Below are 23,876 nucleotides of genomic sequence, written 5' to 3'. Positions count from 1 at the left end.
TAGGTCCAATTGTGGTTGTTAATCAAAATCGATCTCTCAAAGATGTGTGGTAATGGGAGAAAGTAATTTATGAAATCTTGTTAATTTTTACTTAGGGAATCTGGGCAGATCTAAAAAGAGTAGACAAAATTTTGATTTCCAAATGGTACATATAGAGGTTAAAGAATATAATAAAAGCAGCAATCCCCCACTCTAGTAATTTTAAATGAATATATATAATGTGCTTAAATTAAGAAAAAAATCTTACGAGTTAATCTCTTAATTTTATTGCTTAGAGATTTTTAAAATACTTTAAAGAATCAGCTTGTCAGTTTTATAACAAGTTGACAATAGCTCGGTGTCCAGATCACCTGTGTGTGTGTGTGTGTGTGTGTGTGTGTGTGTGTGTGTGTGGGGTGGGAATGGTAAGGAATAGATTGAAACAATTATTAAAATGAAACACATAATTGCAATGGAGAAAATTTACTGTAACCATTCTGTGGCCTCCCTCTACAAGGTTGATGTGAGATAATGCCCAAAGAACACTAATTTCTTGGATTAAATTTATTAAATAAATATGAAAGTAACCTTTGCAAAGTCAGTCCTCAGATAATTAGAGCTTATTGAGACTTATTCTGTGTTCCAGGGCCCGTGCCAAACACTTGACCTGAATTTTTGTCTCATCAAATCCTGACAGCAATTGTACAAGGTAGCTTTTATTTTAACTGAAAAATTAAGTAGCTTGCTCAAAATTGTTCAATAGAAGGACTCAGCTGGGATTTGGGTACAGATCTAGCTTGAGAACTTTTAACACGGTGAGTGAGCTAAAAGTCTCTGGAAGTGATCCAGAATTGTATTTTGCAGTCATGTGACTTAGAAAATGAACAAGAACATGAGGGGTTCTGTTTTCTTTCTCAGATCAGGTAAGCCTTTTTAAAAATCATTTCATTTGTCATGAAAAACAGACTGGGACATGAATTCTCCTGGAGGGGTCAGACTTGTAGGTTTTATCTGTACCCAGGCTAGACTGTGTCCTGACTTTCTGAGGGTCCTTCCTGCTTGGGTTTCTGGAGGTCCCTAAGTCTTGGGCGTGATGGTCCCCAGCTCCAGACCAGTCGTTAAAATAACAAATCGGAGCAATTAGCCACCATGCATAATTGCCACACTAATCCTTTTATTATGCTGGCTTTTCTAGACAGAGCTAAACCCTTTATGGAGATTAACTGCTTTTTGTAAGGTTTTTATTCTAAATCTTGAACAAATGGTGTATTATCTGAATTAATTTGATAGTACACTGTGACTTGGAAGGGTTCTGTTGCTTTGGGATTTTCCAACTTTCATAACCCAAAAGCTACCAGAATTTTTGGTGTCTCACTAATATTTCCTGTGTTGATCATTTTGGTTAAAATGTGGAGTGAAGGTTAGACTTGTCTAGTCCTTAAGCTTAGATATAAATGAGTTCTCTAGTCCTAAAATTTAGATATAAAAAAGATACAACGTAAGATGTTGTGTTTTCTTTCCTTTTTTTTTTTTTTTTTGACATTTGGAATATAAATGCTGCAATCTAAAAGTGATCTGGGTCTCCTGGGTGTCTCAGTGGGTTAGGGAACTGACTCTTGATTTCTCATGGGTTGTGAGATCAGCCCTGCCTTGGGCCCCCTGCTGAGAGCACAGAGTCTGCTTGGGATTCTGTCCCTCTCTCTTTGTCCCTCCCCCCACTTGCAGGTATGCACTCTCACCCAAATAAATAAATAAATAAATAAATAAATAAATAAATAAGATCTAGTACAATGGGATAACTGTTGTAACAGTCACACTGACAGCCATCAAGTTGCTCTAAGCATAAGAATATTATGAATAGCAAGAACTTTCATCATTAACATTTATGTAACGTTTACTCTGTGCCAGACGCTGTTAAGGGCTTTATGCACATTTTCTCATGGAACAACCCTGTATGGCAGATACTATTCTTAAACCCTTTTTAAAGAAATGGAGGAGGAAACTGAAGCTTACAATGCTTGTGTGTCGGGCATAGGGTGGTACAGCTAATACACTGGTGTCTGAGCCAGAATTGAAACCAGCTCTGTCTTCTCTAGCTCCACCACCTTTGACACTCTTAACCACCACCTTTCACTGTCAGATGTTTAATTAAATGCTGCTTTGTGGTTTCAAAGACTGTCCCAGAAATGTAGATGACAGTGGTGAGTAGGGAACCATTTTATTATAGCTAGTCTGTTTTAGGATAGGCTTACATTTCCTACTAACAAATGAGCTAAATGGAATTTTAAAAGGAAGCAGATTTGAAGAATATTCCTTTTTGTTTAGATGATTCAGTATGTTCTTTTCACAGATGTTCTGCAAACACTTTGCAATATGGATATGTTTTGAGGGTAATGGATTTGAGTGGGTAGGAGTGGGTCAGTCACAATGGTAAATTATTTTATGACAGGTGCTATTTGGCCTGATATTTTAGGCTTGAGTACATACATGCTATCTTACTTAAAACTTAAAAATGTTTATTTGTTTTGAGAGACAGAGAGAGAGAGAGAGAGAGAGAGAGAAAACAGGGGAGGGACAGAGAGAGAGGAAGAGAGAGAATTCCAAGCAGGCTCCATGCTGTCAGTGCGGAGCCTGATGAGGGGCTTGAACCCACAAACCATGAGATCATGACCTGAGCTGAAATCAAGAGTCAGATGCCCAACCGACTGAACCACCCAGGCCGCCCCATACACACTGTCAGTTTAAGAACTGAGTGTTTAATCCATAAAGACTCTTAAGTACTGAGAACAAACTGAAGGTTGATGGGGGGTGGGAGAGAGGGGAAAATGGTTGATGGGCATTGAAGAGGGCACCTGTTGGGATGAGCACTGGGTGTTGTATGGAAACCAATTTGACAATAAATTATATTTAATATACATATAAAAAAGAATTGAGTGTTTAATAGAGGGCTAGGGTTTTAGTGGATTAATTAATCTCTTACCCAGACTTGCCATTCATTAGTTTATGGTACTTTTCAGTTTCATTCACTGGTCGAATCTCAGCCCAGGAGTTGTTCCTAGTCAACATCCTGGCTCTCCACTTGAGTCCTGATTTGTTGAACTTGAAATTCCAGATTGCTCATCATTTCTTGAATTTGTGAAAGTTGACTGTAGTAGTTGGTTACTTTCAGTTTCTGTCAAACTGAATCCAAAGGATTGTTCCTGAAGGGATAGAAAATAAAAGTGAAAGATGATTTATTAAAAATTGCAGTGGAGAAAAACAGAACATAGTTTGTAATTTTAAAGAAACCGTTCTTGGCACTGTGTCTTCCTCTCTCTTCCTGTTCCTTTATTGTTTAACCTTAAACAGAGTTGCTTTTAGTTTTTACAATGAAGAGATGATTCCTTAGAGACATAAAATAGTTTGAGAAATCTGTGACCAGTCTTGTAACTGTCATATGTGGATAACAATTTGGACTCTGAGAACAACACGTTGCAACATTCTTCATAGAGCTGGTTGGGCCTGAAGCTTTAATTCCAGCGTGTGGAGAGTTTGATGTGGCTCAGCCGGCTTATTCCTGTTGGTACTTGTCAGCAGAAGCCAATGCGTGCCCATTCAGTTCTTTGCTCTGAAGCCTTAGAGTGGAATAAAAGTACAAATACTTTGTACCAGCTAGGTATTCCATGATTTTTTTGGTGGCGATAGACTTACCTTTTCATAAACCAGGCCTCAGCCTTTCTTGGCTTTGTTCTGTGAACACCTTTTACTGCCTCCTCACCTGGCCCTGTAGGGCAGTCAGGTCCACTCCTGGGACATACACTTCAACACGAGGTACCTTAACACGTCTCCCTTCATTTACTGATCCAAAATCAAATAATTTGAAATGTCACAGGTTACTTGGTTTTTGCATCGGGGATATGATCATGCAAATAGATTAAAAAGATAAAACTGGAAATGTAGATTTTAGAAATCATTGTTAAGGTTTAAAAAAATTTCCATGAGATTACAAAATTACCAGTGTTACCAGATTTAGTAAATAAAAATACAGAATGCCCAAGTAAATGTAAATTTCAGATAAACAATGAGTACTTTTTTAGAGTAAGTATGTCCCATTGCAGTATTTGGGATGTATTTATAATAAAATATTATTCACTGTTTATTTGATGGAGATTTAATTAATTTAATGGAGTGTCCATTTATTTTGTTTGGCAACCCGATTACACAAATATTCAGGACCAATGTAAGATAATATTTTTCTAAGATAATAATATTTTTATATTTTACAAAGTGTCTTAATATAAGTGATTCATTTGATCTTTACTGTCACCCTGAGAGGAAAGTTTTGCTGGGAGGTGGAGAGAGGGGAGTTGTTATTTTATTTAAAAAAATTTTTTTTAATGTTTATTTATTATTGAGAGACAGAGAGAGACAGAGCATGAGCATGGGAGGGGCAGAGAGAGGGGGAGACACAGAATCTGAAGCAGGCTCCAGACTCTGAGCTGTTTGCACAGAGCCCGATGCGGGGCTCAAACTCGCAAACCGTGAGATCATGACCAGAGCCGAGATCATGATGCTTAACCAACTGAGCCACCTAGGCGCCCCTGTTGTTATTTTTTAACTAGCAAAAAATTGAGACTCAGAGAGTAACAACTCATCAAAGTCATGATGAACAAACAAAGCACAAACCTGAATCCAAGACTTTTAACTCTTAGGCCAGTGGTCTTCCTTAAAATTTTGAGACATTTACAGAATATTGAAAAAACACTGAGAATTAAGATCAGAAAGTTACAAATAATAATGTAAGAAATTCCATATTCCTACCACCTAGCATTGCTGACTCTTATTTTTCTTATTTGCTTCCAGTTGAGTGTGCTTTCTAGCACAATGCTTTATGATGCTGATCTTAGAAAGCATCATATTTAGTGAGGACCCCTCTCGTGACCCAGGCCCCTGTTGGCCTTCCTGAAATCAGAGGGCTAGGCAGAGGGAACAAGGTGTGAAGAATCTTATAGACACCTTGGCTTTACAGTCTGTTTTATTTTACCTGTGTTTTATGAAATGGAATCTTCTAATGACACCCACCACTACCATATCTTCAAGTGCTGACATATTGAAGCTTTTGATTAACATTTCATGCAATTCCTAATTCTTCATGAGTCTCTCTCTGACCCCCCACCCTTGCCTCCTCCATGATTCTTTTGGAGGTGAGTCAGCTCCTCCATCAGGTTTCCATTTTCAACGCCAGATCAGTCTTGTTTGGGGACAACCCATCCAAAACTTCTCAGGCTGATGCTATCCACCTCGACTCTCTGGTAATGGGAAACTCCATTGTGGTATGTGGACAAAGCACAATTAGAAGAACAAATACAACTTAGTAATGGAATTCTCCTCATCTAGTGGTACTAGAACATTCCACATAGTGGAAGGTAAAGAGCACAACTCTGGAGTAAAGACCAGGGTTCCCATTGCACGTTCACCACTTTTAGCTGTCACCTTGGGCAAATATTTTCTCTACACCTTAGTTTCCTCATTGTTAAAATAGGAATAGTGTGAGGATTAAGTGAACTGATGTGTGCAAAAGTGCTTAGCACAGGGCCTACCTCATCCTCGGTGTTCAGGAAATGGTAGGTCCGGTGTTCCTGAAGTCTTAAAAGATTGAAAATCTACCTTCTGCTCTTTGACCAAGAAGGGAACCAAATTCTCACTTTCAAATGCAGTACTGGAGACCTTCTGCACTTTTGTAAAAATGAGTCTCTGACCCATGATTTGAGAGTCCTATGCCATCTGTTAGATTTCCAAGAGCTGGGAGTTTTCAGATAGGTAGCCTATTACTGTTATTTATTGTAATCTAAGTGTTTTAAAAGAGGTCATTATATTGGGCTATGTAATAATATGAAAGAATTATATTGTAAATTTTGTGGTAATTGCTTGTTAAATGTAATTAATGTGAATGGGCAAAAATATTTTCTTAACAATCAGTCCTTTATGTGTTTTTTGGCTTAACTTGAGCTTGATGTCATCCACGGTAAGCCTGGAACTGTTGATCTGAAGCAGAGTGTTGACTTTTTCCAAAATAATATTGGGTTGACCTTTGAGAGAGGAAAAGGAACCATATCATTCAACAAAATATATAGAATGTTAGGTCAAGATTATATGCATCATAGGTTTCAATAATTATAAGTGTATGCCATCATAACTATATTTGTCTAAAGTATATAAACAGTAAGTTCAAACCTTTCTAGAATTGTTATAGAACTTTTCAGCTAAATATATTTTCTTTTACAGCTTCTGAAATAAAGAAAAATAAGTCAAATGCTCTTTCAAATGAGTGTCATCAGGAAATTTTATATTAATTTTTATGCACATTAGATATTTTAATGTTTATTTATTTAATTTTTTAAATGTTTATTTTTGAGACAGAGATAGACAGAGTACAAGTAGGGGAGGGGCAGGTAGAGAGGGAGACTGAATCTGAGCTGTCAGCACAGAGCCTGATGTTGGGCTCGAACTGGTGAACCGTGGGATCGTGACCTGAGCTGAAGGCTGACGCTTAACTGACTGAGCCACCCAGGTGCCCCCAGATATTTTTATGTTTAAATTAAATGCATTAATTTATGTGATATAATGTATGTTATCCAGGAAAGAAAAGTTATTTATACGTAAGACAACTTATCTGAGTTTTAAGGTCCTCAATGGTGGTGTAGTATTTGCTATAGTCTTGAGGTTGACCATCAATGTTCTTTTTTCCAAAATTCTCATACTATGTTTTTATTTTTAATTCAAGGTCAGCATTGGTGTTTTCCAGGTGATGCCCCTTATCAAGGTAGGAGATCATGCCCGTGGTTTAAATTCCACACGTTTTCCCTTGTGTTACTTGAAAGAAGGCCACCATCATCAGAGCTACCAGCATTTTACATGGCTCCCATTGGGTCCGGCACTCATGCTACTCTACCCTGTTCCAGCACCCAGCCTCCCAACCCCAACACCAGAAAGTACACCAGAAGGCCCCCTAACTCTGTGAGCCCCCTACAATGCCATAGCTTCCCCTGAGGCCTTAACAGACCCATAGTCACTGTGGCTATGCTGTCAGAGCCCAGAGGAATAAGCCATTGTGTGCAAACGTAACAGAAGTCTGAGGTCAAAGTATAGCCTCAGTCAGTGCATTGTGGAGACCATCGTAGAGCTTTATGTTATGTAACACTATCACATTACATCATCTTTTATGAGCAGTTTTTAAAAAATATATAGTTTTTTGGGCGGTCAGCTTAATCTCTCTACCCCTTAGTTAAAGGTTTTTTTAATGTTTATTTACTTATTTTTGAGAGACAGAGACAGGGTGTGAGTGGGGGAGGGGCAGAGAGAGAGGGAGACGCAGAATCTGAAGCAGGCTCCAGGCTCTGAGCTGTCAGCACAGAGCCCGACACAGGGCTCAAACTCCTGAACCGTGAGATCATGACCTGAGCCGAAGTTGGACGCTTGCTAACCAACAGCCACCCAGGCGCCCCTCTACTCCTTAATTTAGAGATTGATGGGCCATATAGGTGCAAGTGGTGCCTCCCAGGGAGTTGGCTACATATGACAGGAAACTATGTGAGGGTGGGAAAAACAGATCATTTCATGACCCTGCGTTTTGAACCATGATGAATGGTCATTTTTTATTGAAACTCTGCAGGCATGCATCTCGCAGAAAAATCTTTGTTTCCCTCTGACCCTATATTTTCTATCATTCCCATGCTCTTGAGCCTAGCTCAGGTGTCTCTCTTTTTGGTGTAGCTTTGCAATCCAACTACCAGTCTCTTTCCAGGGAGTCTGTGTGGAGTAGTGTATATGCTTTGGAGTCAGACAGATGGGTGTTTGAGTCCTGGTTCACTGTTTTCCAGCCTGGATAAAAGTTACTTATCTTCTTTGAGTCTCAGTTTCCTCATCTGTACACCTTCCAGAAGATGTTGGGAAAGCAAATGAGAAACAAGTATTAGTGCCTGGTACACAGTAGTCACTCAATAAATGCTCGTTCTCTCCCTTACCCTCTTCTTCCCCCTGCTCCCTCACTTTAGTCCAGAGTGGTCTTTAAAACTCATAACCGTACTTCTGTCACACATTCACTTAAGCCATACTTACTGAATGCTCAAGTATGTGCCAGGGATGCTCATGGGACAGTTATGGGCCTTAGGTTTTTGACAGATATCATGCATGCCTCTGGATCTGAGTTCCTCCTAAGTCCAGCTTCTGAGCATGCATTGGTTTTGGATATCCACACACATCTCAGACTGCTCATGGGTGCCTTTGCACCCAACTGTGGGGTTGTTGGTGTTCGTCATTGGCGTCTATACTCTCTTCCTTCTTCACCCTTCTCTGGGTTGAAATCTCTCTGCCCTTCATCGGAAGCCATGGGCTTTCTCGTCTTGTAACTCCCTTTTCCAAGGAAGAGATACGATAGTGTTCATTTACAAAAAGGGAAATAGAGCACCCTATTTACCGTGCTGTTCCAGGTGCTCTAGCATATGCATTCTGAACTTGTTCTTCAATTGTGAAGTGAGAGATTGTTTCCCGTGATAGGAATTGCAGTTCTTGGTAAGGAGAAGAGAGGTTATTTTGGGCAGAAATCTGTTGAAAGCAGTTCACACTTAAAAGGGCAGCCTTGAAGCAAACATGTGATTTAATCTGTCAGAATGTATGTGTGTGGAGTGGGGGGGGGAGGGGTAGCCTGAAGAGAAGGGACAAACTTTCTTAGTTCTTACTCTATGCACAGAACTCTCCCTGCTTCCATGCCCATTTCTCAGAGTTCTGCTCCCATAGTCTGCTCTGAATTTCTGGAAGTCACCTCTCCTTCAGACTTTCTTGCTGGCACTTCTTTTCATATTTCCTTGTCCGTCCTCAGCATCCCAAATGTCTGCACGTGGCAGCTCTGTGCCACCCCATTCCCTTGTGCCATGATCTCCACCTCATTGCACTCCATCCCCAGAGTGCATGGGGATTGTTCGGCCTTCTCCGCGTCAGCGTCTCAGACCCCGAGGGCCCATGATTTTGTTACACTTACGTGCACAGAATGGAGGGGGTGGAAATGCACAGAAAGACAGAAGAATCTCAGCCTTCATCAGGGTGTCCAGAGTGGAACTGATTATTGGGAAGTTAGATTGAACACAATTGCTTTTTTTTTTTTTTTTTTTTTTTAGGATAATTGTCTCTTTAATGTTAGTATATATATTTCCGTAGCGGAGAGGGAGAGTTAACACTTGAACATATCAGGAAAACTGTCAACTGAAACACTACTGTAGCTACTTGAGAACTAATAAAATGGGAAAAGTGAACCTAGAAATTGTCTGTGTATATGTGGTAGTGATAATCGAATTTAGCAAACATGTACCGAGTGCCGACCCTACAAAGCCATTTGCCCCTCCAGATCCACTTGCCATCTTTCTCCTCCTGCTCTCCTACTCCAGAAGGATTGCTGCCCCCTGGCTTTCATTAGTTGGCATAGTGGGGACCCAATCAGTAAATGGGGGGAAGAGAGGGAGGAGAATGAGTTTGAGGTATTTATTCCCCTGGCCTCTACTGGTTGGGTGTGGCCTTTCATAAAAAGCCACAACTCCTTTCAAGGGGACCCTCTTTATAGGACTTTCTCTTTCTGAGTCACTTTCCTTTGTCTCTTTGGGTATGGGAGTAACCATAGCTACTGGTTTCTGTACGCTGTGTCCACACTTCTGCAAGTAGTCCTTGTATTAGCTTCTCCTCAGTTTTTCCCAATTTGTGTGTTCCAGCTCTTTCCTGCTCAGATTCTACTGATTGGTAAGGCTTATATAGAGTCCTTACCCTCCAGGAGATTAATGGGAAAGTGAATAATTGCAATACCATGAAATACATGCTTATCAAAGTATAGGCTCTTTGAAGGTAGAGACCATACATTATTCATGTTTCTTTCTTGACACTTAGCATAATGCTAGGTGGAGAGCAGAGCTTACTGGTATGGAGTGGGAGATGTATGCACACAATGTGGGGAGTGGGGGATGGAGTTAGCATCTGTGCAGGAGGATCCAGGTGGGGTTCACAGTGTAGGCAGGCATGGCGATCAGAAACAGACTGGTCACATTAAGCGGGGGAATTCAATGCAAGAGTGTCAAGGGCTTCTAGAATCAAAGTAAACCCGGGTGCCTGGGTGGCTCAGTCAGTTAAGCCTCTGACTCTTGATTTCAGCTCAGGTTCTAATCTCACAGTTTGTGAGTTCAAGCCCTGCGTTAGGCTCTCTGCTGACGTGGAGCAGAGCCTGCTTGGGATTCTCTCTGTGCCCCTCCCCTGCTCACTGTTTCTCTCTCTCTCTCTCTCTCTCTCTCTTTCTCTCTTTCTCTCACAAGATAAATAAATAAAAAAAAAATTACTGTAGAATCAAAGGAAAGCAGGGAACAGAGCTTGGAAGATAGGAACCGGGGTGCTTTGGAGGGCTAGTTTACGGAGGCCCCCACAAAAGTCACATTCAGTATGAGTGGGGGATCCTCACAGACAGCTCTTGGCTTTTAGTTTCTTTAAGGTCTGTTGATCCAGGTTTCACAGGACTGAAAACATTCCTGGATACACATTACGTTTGTTCTGTGGAAGCACTCTGGCTTCTTTCTTCCAGTCTTCCTCTTAGAAACCCTGCTTGATGCCCCAAGCAAGGTAGGAAGAAAGAGAAGTTCTCAGATAATAGAAGATGTTTTGGGACTGCAGAAACCGGCTCACCCCTGTCTTCCTCGCCTCCTTGCTAGATGAAATGCAGGATAATGGGGGCAGTAGGTGGGAACAATACTTCGGTGAGTTACAAGGGTTAGCAGGAGTGAAGTAACAATGGAAGGTGAGTTCTTCTCCTGAAAAGCCAAGCCTGCCTCAGAGGTGGGGCTGCTTTTGCTGAATGTGAGAGAGGGTGTTTCCCCCATCTCTGGGGAGGACCAGAAGAACAAGTCCCTACCAAAGTTCCCATCACTGAATTTGGATCTCGGTTTTGCTGCCCACTTCCTCCTGGCAGCCGTCCCCCTCCAGCTGCTGTGTGTCCGCGCTCCCTAGCATGGTAGAGCCACACCCCAGCTTCCTTCGCCCTCCCTTGACGTGCTCCGTTCCCCTGTTTTGGCCTCCTTTGCTTCGAGGCTTTCACCCCTGCTGTGGGAATAGGTACCAGTCGGATAACCATCTGGTTAGTCTCATTCATCTAAGGTGTGACTTACTGACAAAGGTGGGTAGGAGTGGAGAGGCGTTCACCAAAACTATTTACATTAAAAAAATGTACCTTTTACCCAAGTGGAATTTCAGGCTTTGTAGTGACAAAAATTCTGCAGAAAGGACTTTTTTGTATTCTTTCAGTTAGTACAACTGACCGTTAGGCCAGCTGAAGCAGAAAAGAAGGTAAAGAGGTTTTGTTTTGGTTTGTTTTGTTTTTTGCCTCTAGGCCTTTCCCTTCACCTTCTGTGGGGAAGGGTCAGGCACTTTGGCTCTGACTTCCCCATTTTTGTGCAAGTTATTCACTGAATATATACTGTATACCAGAAGTATGGGGTTCTGAAATGCAAAGGTAAGTAAGATGTGGTCCTTGCTCTCAAAGAAACCATATCTTGGGAGGCAGAGGGCAGGGGATAAGACACAAATAATTACAAAATAGGATGATTTTAATAATACAGATTTATGTACAGCATATGAAGCACCAAGAAAGAGAAGCCAGTCCCCTGAGGATAGAGGGAGATGCCACTTATAAAAAAATGAGTGGGGGGAGAATTTCAAGGTGGAGGGACGAGTGGGTATACAGGAGGTGTAAATATGCATGACCTATTTGAAGAACTGAAACGTTTGGTTTGGCTGGGGCATAAAGTTTGTATGAGTGATTTCCAAGAGATAAGATTGGAAATCAGTTGGGGAAGGGCCTTTAATACCATGCTAAGGAATTTGGACTTGGTCCCATAGTCAGGGGGTGGACCAACAAAGGTTGCTATGCAGGGGACGAACATGATCCTAATTTTAAGAACGATAACATTGTTGCCCGTGTACTAGATGGATCACAGGGAAACCGGAGGCAGGGAGAGGAGATAGGAGGATTTGCAAGAGTCTGGGGGGAGGGGAAGAGACGTTGAGAGCTTCAAGAAAGTAGCAGTGGGGTGGAAAGAATGGGAAGATAGAAGATAGAAATGGTTGCATTTGATTATTGCTTAGTTTTGGGGTAAGGAAGGAGAAGGAAGGAGTGTCAAATGGCAGAAGGTTTCCAGTTTTGGACTTTGAGACGTGCCATTAGCTGATGTGGGAATGCAAAGGAGGAGCAGGTCTTGTGGGAAAGATAATGAGCTCAGGATAGGGAAGATTAGGGGTGAAGCGCCTGTCATCATCCAGGTACAGATACTTCAAGGGCAGTTGCAGTGTGGGTCTGGGATTCAGAAACTGTGGCTAGGTTTGGAAGTTATTGGCAAAAGAGCAGTCATGAAACTGGATGAGATTTCATAGAATCCGTAGAGATGAGAACCAAGGATAAAGCTTTGAGAAACTGTAATATTTAAGGAGAAACAGAAGAGGTTGAAAGGTAACACTCAAAAAGGAGAGAACTAGAACACAGAAGTTTCAAGAAAGCCAAGGGAGAGAATTTCAAGAAGGTGGAGTGGTCAACAACATGGAGGATTTCAGTAGTTCAGAGATGTCAAGTAGGATTAGGACTGCAAAGTCACTTTTCAATTTGGCTGTTTGGGATTCTGAAAAGACCATATAAGTACTGGGAAGTGAGTTCTCTCAAAGTTCCTAACTAAAATACATACATATTCTCAGTCTTTATAGTTTGTTTGTTTATTTTTGAGACAGAGAGAGATAGAGCATGAACAGGGGAGGGTCAGAGAGGGGGAGACACAGAATCCGAAACAGGCTCCAGGCTCTGAGCTGTCAGCACAGAGCCCGACGCGGGGCTCAAACTCACGGACCACGGGATCATGACCTGAGCCAAAGTCAGCCGCTTAACCGACTGAGCCACCCAGGCGCCCCTATAGTTTGTTGATTATATAACATGACCATGTGCTGAAATTAAAGGAAAATGTTAATTTCCTTTAAAACAGAAATTAATAGAAGAATTGAGGAGAGTGCACAAAGCCAGGTAGCATCCATATTGGGGTGATAGTTGAAGCCATGAGAACAACTGAGTTTTTTTAAGGGAGAGAAGAGCAGAAGGTTAAGGCTGAATGGTGAGGAAACCCCAGGAAATCACAGCATGGATTGAAGCACAAATGATTCACCTGGTGGAGTTTCTAGAACCTCCCAAAGGTTTTTCTATGTCTTGAGTTTGAAAATCTCCAGGGAAAATGAGGGCTAGAACAATGTCCATGATATTGCCACAAGATCCTTAGAGATCTGAAAGCAAGGATTTCCTGGACAATTCAGGGCCCAGAGCCAGACTGCCCATCATTAGGGAAGAAAAGGTAGAGATGGAACAAAGCCATCTGTGTCTTGTATTGCTGCAGCATCCCGAGTGGGCATAGAAGACAAAAGAATAGTGAGGGAGGAAGCGAGGGTGGACTGAAGATTATTGGGTGTGGAATGCACTTGAAAACAGGAGCAAGTAGAATTTTGTAGCTCTTTAGGGCTTCTTGGAAAGCAAGAAAAGGAGAACGCTCAGGGAACCAAGAAGTGAAGTAGCACTTAGGTATCTGGAAGGAATGAGTAGTCAGAAATAATAGTGATCCAGGGCACCTGGGTGGCTCAGTTGGTTAAGCGTCTGATTTGACTCTTGATTTCAGCCCAGGTCATGATCTCATGGTTCATGAGGGCAAGCCTCGTGTCAGGCTCTTTGACGTCAGTGCGGAGCCTGCTTGGGATCCTCTCTCTGTCCCTCTCTCTCTCTGCCCCTCCCTGTGTGCTCTCTCTCATGTGTGCTCTCTCTCTCTCTCTCTCAACATAAATAAACTTTTTTAAAAAAGGAAATAATAGCGATCCTGTTGAATCACTGTATCGTATACCTGAAACTCATAGAACATTGTATGTTAACTCTACTAGAATTAAAATAAAACACTTAATGAAAGAAAGAAAGAAAGAATAGTGATCCAAGAAGGGGGTGCCTGGGTGGCTCAGTCGGTTGTGTCCAACTTTAGCTCAGTTCATGATCTCATGGTTTGTGAGTTCGAGCCCCACGTTGGGCTCTGTGCTGACAGGTCAGAGCCTGGAGCCTGCTTCGGATTCTGTGTCTCCCTCGCTCTCTGTCCTTTCCCCTATCCCTGCTCACGCTCTGTCTCTCTCTCTCAAAAATAAACATTAAAAAAATTTAAAAAAGAAATAGTGATCCAAGACACAGGGCAGCCTCATTGGTAGAGGAAATGACCTGTTGGATGATTAATTTAAACCTCATCACCAAGAACTTTTAAAGAACAGATCTGTGGTATCATTAAAAACATGACTGAAAAAATTCTATGTTTTAGAAGAGTCACTGTGGCAAATGTGCACGGAGCCTGGAAGGTATCATTCTCCTTTGTACTTTTAAAATGATAAGGCTTCATTCTTATGTACAGTGAACCAAGGGGTTGCCCTTTGATACTTGAAAGAGGTAGTCACAGCTGTAAATATGGATGTGACAGCGAAGTATCCCCATGAACTTGGGAGAAAAGGAAATATAGTTGCCTTCCTAACTGAACTAATAAAACCAAAATATATATTTCCCAGGGCCAACAACTGGGTAAGGAGTGTGGTCAGCAGGAAATATAAAAGGGGGATTCAAAGAAGGTTCTTTTGGCCTCATCTTAGGGAGAGCAGTGCTGAATTTGGGCACACAGTCAATACAGCCACTATAGGGGAGTTGCCTAATGAGTAGCAGAGATATCTTACCTGGCCTCAGTGAGATCCAGAGGAAATGTCCCTCAAGTCTTCTATTAACTTCTTGAGTTCTGAGCTTACGCAGCAATTTCCTAATTCCTGTTTCACCCTGTCAAGTATACCTATAGCAGGAAAGTGAGTGTTCTGAAAGAGGCCTTGAACACCTGGAAAGACATGTTGCTTATTGTTGCCTAATTGTCTGGCATTCTAATCTGTACATTAGTATTGTGCGAATTCAGTTGTTGTAAGTCTTCATGAAATTCCACGTTACCTCTGACTATACTGGTGAAGTCCAGTTTCTGGACATGAAAGGCTGAAAGGAACAGATTCTGGACGACGGTAAGCTTTCCGTAGTTCTAATTTATATTTTTAAGGAAGCTCTTTGATAATCAGTCTTGCGGGTGGCCTCTGTCTGCCTCATTATGTATTCCTGAACCCTCCACTAGTGGTTTTAGGAATAATAGCAGGAAACATTACTTTCAACAGTTGGTAAAATAACATGGAGCTTGTATCCACTCAAGAATTTATGATGAAAAATAGAAAAAGGGTTAGGAAATGTGTAGATTAGAGATGATAGACACAAAATATTCTTGCTGCCGCTCTTCTGTCCTATAGCCATGGCAGACATTACTAATCGAAAACAACACTCCTTCCTGCTGAACCTGCACTGGCTTTGGAACTCTTATTAATGATCTTAATCCAAGAAGCTACAATCAGTCACCTAGATTGGATCCATGTGAGCTAAAACTCTCTGCCCTTTCTAGTTTAGATGAGCTCTTCAGCATTCTGGTCATCAAATCCCAGAATTCATTTGGAAAGGATCTAAGGGGTGGCTTAGTTTTTGAGTTTGACGTCATGGGGGAAAGCTAATATGTTGTCTGACCAGAAGTCTCTAGATACTCTGATGGAAATAATACCAGACTAGATAGATGGACAGGAATTATCAGAATGGAATTATCTAGACCACTGTCACATTCACCATCAAGGTGTCAACCAGGACAGAATTTGTGAGGGACCTTAGATGTTTTTCCCAGAGTTCAAGTCCTCACTTTGCCTCTTACTGGGTGTGTGACGAGTTACTTAACATCTCTGGGCCTTAGCGTCCTCATCTGAGAAATAACATACAATTTGCAAGTTTGAGACTGCCAATGTAGATGACATGTGCAAAGTGTCTTGCAAATGGAAGGTACTCAAAAATGTTAGTTTCCTTCTTGCTTCTCTTGTTAATGATACTCAACACCAAGCAGAACTCCCTTAATCAAAGATCTCCCATCTCTACTCAAATGTTTCTAGTGAAGTGTAGCTCATTATCTCACCGGGCATTCCATTTCTGAGCTGCCCTAACTACTAAAAACTCTCTCATTATGTTGAGCTGAAGTCTGCCACAGAGAATATAGCTTGCCCTCTGCCAACATAGAGCTTACCTTTGGAGTCTCTTGGATATTTGAAGAGTGTTACTCTACCCTCCTAAATCTTTTATTTTCTAAGCTGAGTCGTCACCGTTCATTCAATTGCTCCTTGAAGGACATGGTTTTCATTTCCATTATCATCTAGGTTGCCATTACTTGAATCACTTCTAAATCTGTAGGACTGATCAAACTTCTGGTTTTTTTGGTGTCTAGTGTTAGTTAAAGGATTATTTTTTTAAGGAATGCATGCTAACTGTGTTTTATTCCATTGCATCAGTCTCTGGCATAATAGTGCTTCCAGAGATAGAATCCAGCACAGAATTTCTTGTTTTCCTATTAAATATAGAAATTATTTAAATTTAGTAATTAGTCATTAGTAATATAACACCCTCACCTCCCCCTGTCCCCCACCTGGGTTTCAAGATGGCTCAGGTATTGAGCATATTTGTACATATTTGTACAACATATTTGTAATGGAAACTTGTTTCACTTACATTTTGGGTTCACCCTCTTGGTGTGGGGCCAAGGTTTGTCACTTCAGACATTTCTGATTATGGTGTTGATTAGCTAGTTGGCTCCTAAGCTATAATTATCTTCCTCCTTCAGTTAAAATCACAATTCAGTATTACAACATGAGCTATTGCAAAACCTAATAATACGCATTGGATTTTTATTTCACTCGAAGCAGAATTTCCCTGACAATTCATATTTTTTCTTCTGGGTTGTTCAATTGTTAGGTGTTGCTGTTATAGCACTCCTGACTGGGACATTCTTCCTAACAAAAATTGATCAGTGGGCACTTTGCAGTATTGTTGACTTTTGTTTTCCTATGGCCTCACTTCTGTAATATAGTGATTAAAATACACTGTATTATTATTCCCAGCTTAAATAATTTTGAGTGACTCATAAACTAGAGCCATACTTGTGTGACAGCATAATTGATGCCAAAATGAAAAATTCAGTCAACATATGTTTTATTTTAAACTGTGCCAAATGATGGGCTTGACTAATAGTTTTCATTGGATTTCAGCCAGTCTTTTCCCCTGAATTTTTCAATCATCTTGACAATGTATAAACTGAATGTGATGTTTCATTTTATTTTATTTTATTTTATCTTATTTTATTTTCCTTTTTAAAGTTTATTTATTTTGAGAGAGAGCACGAGTGGGGGAGGGCAGTGAGAGAGGGAGAAAGATGAATCCTAAGCAGGCTCCATGCTGTCAGTGCAGAGCCTGATGTGGGGCTCAAACTCACAAACCATGAGATCATAACCTGAGCCGAAACCAAGAGTTGGACACTTAACCAACTGAGCCACCCAGGCACCCCCTGAATGCGATGTTTCTAAACATCACTTCAACCAACATGTATTTGGTATACCTACATTCTGTGAGATGCTATATTAAGTGCTGGGAATGTATTTCTGGATGGCCAATAATACACGGCCCTGCCTTTGAACAGGAATCAGACACGCAAACTCATCTTCTATAAACAAAGCTCAGACCACCGCGGTCAAAGAATATAGGGTTCTCAGAAGAAGGTCACTTAATCTTGTGGGAAAGCATTCCAAGAAAGCATTCCATGTTCTTTGGTTCTGTTCTGCCTACCCACTTCCATTTAACACCATACATTGAGATTTTATTTTTTTTCTCTTTTTTTAAAAAAAAAATTTTTTTTTAGCGTTTATTTATTTTTGAGACAGAGAGAGACAGAGCGTGAACAGGGGAGGGGCAGAGAGAGAGGGAGACACAGAATCTGAAACAGGCTCCAGGCCCTGAGCTGTCAGCACAGAGCCTGACACGGGGCTCGAACTCACAGACCGTGAGATCATGACCTGAGCCAAAGTTGGACGCTTAACCGACTGAGCCACCCAGGCGCCCCAACATTGAGATTTTATATGTCCATCAAGTCTCTGCCCAAATGCTTTTTGTGCCGTAAGAGTGGCCCTGGTCCTCGTGCTCCAGCCCAATGTATTCTCTTCCTCCGCCAAACTTCTGTAGCACCTCATCTGCATTTTCTTTCTGGTCTAGGCAGGTGTCTTTATACCTCAAGGTAATGTTATTTGCATATATGTCTATGTTTGCTCACAGCTACTTCTGTAATGCCCAGTAAATATTTGATTGAGGGAAAAAATCTACTTTAGATAAAGCACCTTGATTAATGAAGGAGGAACACATTCTGTTTTGGTCTAGACTGCCGGGAGTATTAAGGTTTTAGTCTCAGTTTTTTCATGGAAAGCTAATCTATCTTCCATTAGTTGCTTTAAGTTAACTCAGTTTTGTATCTGTAGTGAATTGATTGCCTGTTTATAAAGCACACTCTACTGATGAATAAGAAGTCTGAGGCTACTTCTGTAAGTGAATTTTAATGGACACAGTTTTGTTTTGTTTTGTTTCAACTTATAAAGACTTCATAGAAACCGAGGTACTCTATTTTGTGAAAACAACTCCTGGGACTCTTTAGATATATGGGAAAAAGTCCTTAGGTTAATTTCCTTAAAAAAAAAAAAAGCATCATTAATTAAAGGACTGCTTTATTGAAACTGAAGATCACTTTCTATTGAGTCATCAGATACTGTCTGTTGAGCAATATGATTGATATAAATAGGCCTTGTGAAATTACCAAGTGAGAATTTGTGCATTTTAGATAAAAAAGTTACGTTCCCACAAAGTGTCAAGTATCTTAAAGGTTCTCTGGAAATATTAATTTAATTCAACAAAATTCTCAATAAAATGCAAACAACATCTTAATGGTGTTTTAGTCCCTGATATCATAATTATTTAAGTAAGATTTAAGGAGTAAGTGAAATTCATTTATTTCCATGTGACTTACACATTTAAAAAAAAATAAAGCAACCAAAATGAATAGATTTAAGTTAAATCTATTCAAAGCATCCTATTATGTATGTATGTATGTATAATTAATATACAGTGTTCTCTTAGTTTCAGGTATACAATATAATGATTCAACAATTCTGTACATTTCTCAGTGCTCATCAAGATAATCCTCTTTATCTATTTCACCCATTATCCTATCCATCTCATCCCTCTGGGAACCACTAGATTGTTCTCTGTATTTGAGTCTATTTTTTTGTTTGTCTCTTTTTTCTTTGTTTGCTTGTTTGTTTCTTAAATTCCAAATATGGGTGAAATCATACAGTATTTGTTTTTCTCTGGCAGACCTATTTCATTTAGCATTATGCCCTCTACCCTCTAGGTCCATCCTAGAGGGGATGTTGCAGATTGCAAGATTCTTTTTTATGGCTGACTAATATTCCATCACACACACACACACACACACACACACACACACACACACACCACATCTTTGTGCATTCATCTGTTGATGGACACTGGATTGCTTCTGTATCCTGGCTATTGTAAATAATCCTGCAGAGCATCCTTTTAATGCCTCCTATGTGATGGACTCTGCTTAGCTGCTGTACATTGATAAATTTGGGTTTGTTTAGTCCACCTTTCCAAAGATAAGTGCTGGAGAATTTTAGAGTTAATAAATAGAGTAAAATATGTTGAATGTTTCAATAAAGTAATAGAAGAAATATATCAACCCTTTTCAGTATTCATGCAACAAATGTTTATTGAGTACCTCTTATGTGGTAGCCCTATGCTAAGCCCTGGGGATATGACAATAATGTTGTTTCAGCTTTAATTGAGTAGTTTGGCACTGTACACAATTCCATTCACACAGATTCAGCAAATACTGATTTTTCTCCTATGCAGTGGGCTGTTTTATGTAGTGGGCTGGACACCAGGGCTATAGTGGAAGGCAAAACAATAGAGACCTTAGAGACTTTACAGTGGGAGAAGCAGGCATTAATTCAGTAGTTGTCGAAATTAATACATAAGAAGACTACAGTATACTATGAGAGTATGTAATGGGAGAACCTGATGTGATTGGTGGGGGGAGGGGGAGGGGAGAGACGAATCAAGATTTTTCAGGGGTGACCTCTGAATTCAAACCTGACAGGTGAGTAGGAGTTAGCCAGGCTGAAATGGAGAGGAAGCACATTCTAGGCAAAGAGGGAGAGCCTGTGGGAAGGAGCAGGGTGTAGAAAAGCTAAACTAGGCCAGTAAGGGAGGTGAAGTATAAAGGAAAGGCAGGGGGAGGCACACAATTTGAGAGAAGAGAAAGGGGGCCAGGCCAGACCTTGCTGGATTTTGGTCTTTATTCCAAGGACTATAGGAAGCCTAAGGGGTGTTAAGCAACAGGGTGATAGGGTGAGGTTTGTGTTTTCAAAACAGTCCCTCCCTAGCTGTGGCGGGGTGAACAGTGGAAGGAGGTGGAAGCAAGTGGAAGCTGTATGGTTTTTAGGCGAGGGGGCGATGGGCAGTGGCCTGGACGGGGTGGTGGTGGTGGTGGGGATGCAGGAAAGAAACTAGATCATAGATATTTAGGAGTAAAATGTCTGATACAGTTAGGATGTGCTCAGAATATTTGTTTAATGGGGGCGCCTGGGTGGCGCCGTCGGTTAAGCGTCCGACTTCAGCCAGGTCACGATCTCGCGGTCCGTGAGTTTGAGCCCCGCGTCGGGCTCTGGGCTGATGGCTCGGAGCCTGGAGCCTGTTTCTGATTCTGTGTCTCCCTCTCTCTCTGCCCCTCCCCCGTTCATGCTCTGTCTCTCTCTGTCCCAAAAATAAATAAAAAATGTTGAAAAAAAAAAAAAGAATATTTGTTTAATGAATAAATAAACCGGTGGACTCAGGAGACACGGAGCTCAACCTAGTTAAGAAGTTACAACAGAAGGGGTTTTACACCAACACTGATGGGATAACTTCTCTTGGCTTGTTTAGGCAAAGTACATTTTGATGCAAATGTATAAATTCATTAAAATGACCCTTATTTAGTGATTCTTTTGTCTCAACCAAACAAATGACCCACACGCATTCTGAACAGAGAAGTGACGATATAAAACGTTTGGACATATGTTTATATAGCAAGTGTTTTATGGTGCATATCATGTGTTTTTGGAACTTAGTTTTATGTGACTAGGTTTCCCGGATGCCAGACCTTTGGAAAATGCAGCCAAACAACCTCCATCTGGACAAATCGGGAAAGAATTGTGTAATCTGTCCCTTTAGCTTAGTGTCTGGGGAATTACAGTATTATATTGTACTTTATCTCATCAGCGATGATTTCCTCTGTCATGCATCTTTTCACTGTGTACCCCGGAGGTGACAGATGATGATGATAATGATGACTAAAATGTTCATCGGGCTCCCCTCCCTGCTGAGACCTTCCTTCCCCTAGAGCAGTTCTCATCTTCCCACTGGTTAGCACTCAGTTCTTGCTCCTTCCAGCCCTACAAGCTGTCAAAACACCTTCCTGAGTCCCATAGGGGAAGGCAGTCTACCACTGAAGACTCCTCTGGGGAACTGAACCAGCTTCTCCCACCTTCCTCCCCGCCCTCCTCGGATGACTTTTCCTCACCCCCAGCCTCTGACCAGTGAGACCGGGGAAACTAGACTTCATTGTTCTGCTTTATCTGTAGCACTACTGATAATGAATCCTCTGTTAGTCTGGATCTAATTCTGTAGTCTTGGTTCCAGGATTATCTCTTGATTGGATGCTGATTGTATATGTTTGTTTGTTTTTTAAAAAACCATGATGAAAATTTACCTTATTATTTATCAGCCTACTCAGTTACTTATTAGATAAAATAGGGAAGTTTAACAGTAAGCTTACCCTGTCCTTCCAGAGTCAGCACATGAAGTTGTATAAAATGGGTGCCCAGTGAAAACATCTTGAAGTACCTTGGAGGTACTTTTATATAACGAAAATGTAATGTAAAATGTAATTAAATATTTAAAAGTATCCTAATTTAAAAAAATATGCTGTGGTGCCTGGCTGGCTCAGTCAGTGGACTGTGCAACTCTTGATCTCGAGGTTGTGACTTAGAGCTTCATGTTGGGTGTAAAGATTACTTAAAAATACAGTCTTAAAAAAATGCCCTGAAAATACCTTTTGAACAGTATGAGTTGCCCCTCTTAAAAACTTCAAAAACTCCTAAAAATGAATGAAGACATAACATATCTTCCAAAAGGAATTGATGAAGCCTCCTCACACTTTTGTTAAATAATCAAATTTACTGTGTCTGGAGAAAGGACACTTGCCAATGAAAAATGACAACAACTTGTCTTATTCTATTTGCACCAATGCAACAAAGGAGAATAATGTGTGAAACTATCATGTATTTATCTTCATGTATTTACATCCATAAAAGCTGTTTCTTTTTTTTAATTAATTAATTAATTAATTATGTGCATACACATAAGTGGGGGAGGGGCAGAGAGTGAGGGAGGGAGAGAATCCCAAGCAGTCTCTGCCCTTTTAGGTGGAGACTGACGTGGTGCTTGATCTCGTGAACTGTGAGATCATGGCTTGAGCTGAAATCAAGAATCGATGCTTAGCTGACTAGGCCACCCAGGTGCCCCCATAGCTGGTTATTTTCAGTAGAATATGTATAGACTTACATATAGTTGGTGCTGAATTAATACTGGATGAATGAATGAATACACAAATAAATGAATATGTGGTGTCTCACATACATAAATGTACCGGTTGATATTGTTTAAAAAATGAAAAATTATACTTCAACCGGTTAAAAAAAAAGTTGTATTTGCAGCTCTGTTCATTTGAAATATGAAACTGCAGCTCTAATGACTTTTTAAAAAAAAATCCCATGGTATTGACAAATAAATGAAATATTCCAAAATGGATATATTTTTCTCAGCAGAAACTTCTTGTATATATATGACTTTGGGACGCGTGTTCCAAGCTGACAACTAAAATGTATATAATCTGACTAGCCAGGTTCAGCCACGGAAGCAGCATAGGATGAAGAGTCAGTTAGGACATTAATATTTTTCAGTTTGATTTTGAGTTTATGATACTAATGTTAAATGTTATTTAAATCTTAGATCTAGTCCCAAAACTTAAACATTCACTAGCCTATAAAAAGTCACTTTCTCAGCTATGTGAATAAATTTTCAGTTGATGTTTGAGTATGTTTTTAAAAGCTTGAGTAGTTCAGATTGTCTCTCTAGTTTTCTAAACTCTGAATAATTACTAGCTTTCTTCTTTATGCCTTAAGACAACTTGCCTCCTTACTGGTGGACTTTCTGGAAATTAATGCCATTTGTTATTTAAATAAGAATGTTTTCATTTATTAAGTCGATAGTTTGCCTTTTTTTTCTTTTCTTTATCTCTTTTTTATGTTTTATTTGTTTACTAAAAAAATGTTTTTAAGTTTATTTATTTTGAGAGGGAGAGAGAGAGAGCACAAGTGGGGGAGGGTCAGAGAGAAGTAGAGACAGAACCCCAAGCAGGCTCTGCAACCTCACTGCAGAGCCTGATGCAGGACTTGAACTCACGAACTGTGAGACCATGACCTGAGCTGAGATCAAGAGTTGGGTGCTTAACCAACTGCACCACCTGTGTGCCCCTCTCTCTTTTTTGAAAAGTAAACTTTCTAGTATCAAATATCCCTCAAGTGGCTTGAAAAGCAGTTAGTTTTTTAAAAGTTCAGCTCATGAGATTCCAGTAGGTGGCACTCTTACAAAGCCTAAAAGAATTGACTACTTTGGCAACCCAGGGTTGTTTTCTAGATGGTTCCCTTCTACTGTGACCTACTTGCAAACCTATTTGTTCTGGATAACTAAAAGTTATTGTTTTCCCTAATTATCAGAGTTATACATGCTC

The 23,876-nt window shown here is 40.5% G+C and overlaps 1 long non-coding RNA gene across 5 annotated transcripts in view; it reads left to right on the top strand.

Annotated features, from left to right (window-relative positions):
- LOC131498508 (uncharacterized) overlaps positions 1 to 23,876 on the top strand; it is a 147,821-nt gene that overhangs the window by 11,717 nt on the left and 112,228 nt on the right. For all 5 annotated transcript variants that reach the window (XR_009255443.1, XR_009255441.1, XR_009255444.1 and 2 more), the window contains exon 2: positions 6,743 to 6,781. This is a non-coding gene — a long non-coding RNA (uncharacterized LOC131498508). The remainder of the gene's footprint in view (positions 1 to 6,742; positions 6,782 to 23,876) is intronic.

The sequence above is a fragment of the Neofelis nebulosa genome, chromosome 16, assembly GCF_028018385.1.
Source record: "Neofelis nebulosa isolate mNeoNeb1 chromosome 16, mNeoNeb1.pri, whole genome shotgun sequence".
Classification (NCBI taxonomy): domain Eukaryota; kingdom Metazoa; phylum Chordata; class Mammalia; order Carnivora; family Felidae; genus Neofelis; species Neofelis nebulosa.
Note: the sequence above shows the minus strand (reverse complement) of the source record. Positions and strands in the feature narration are given on the sequence as shown.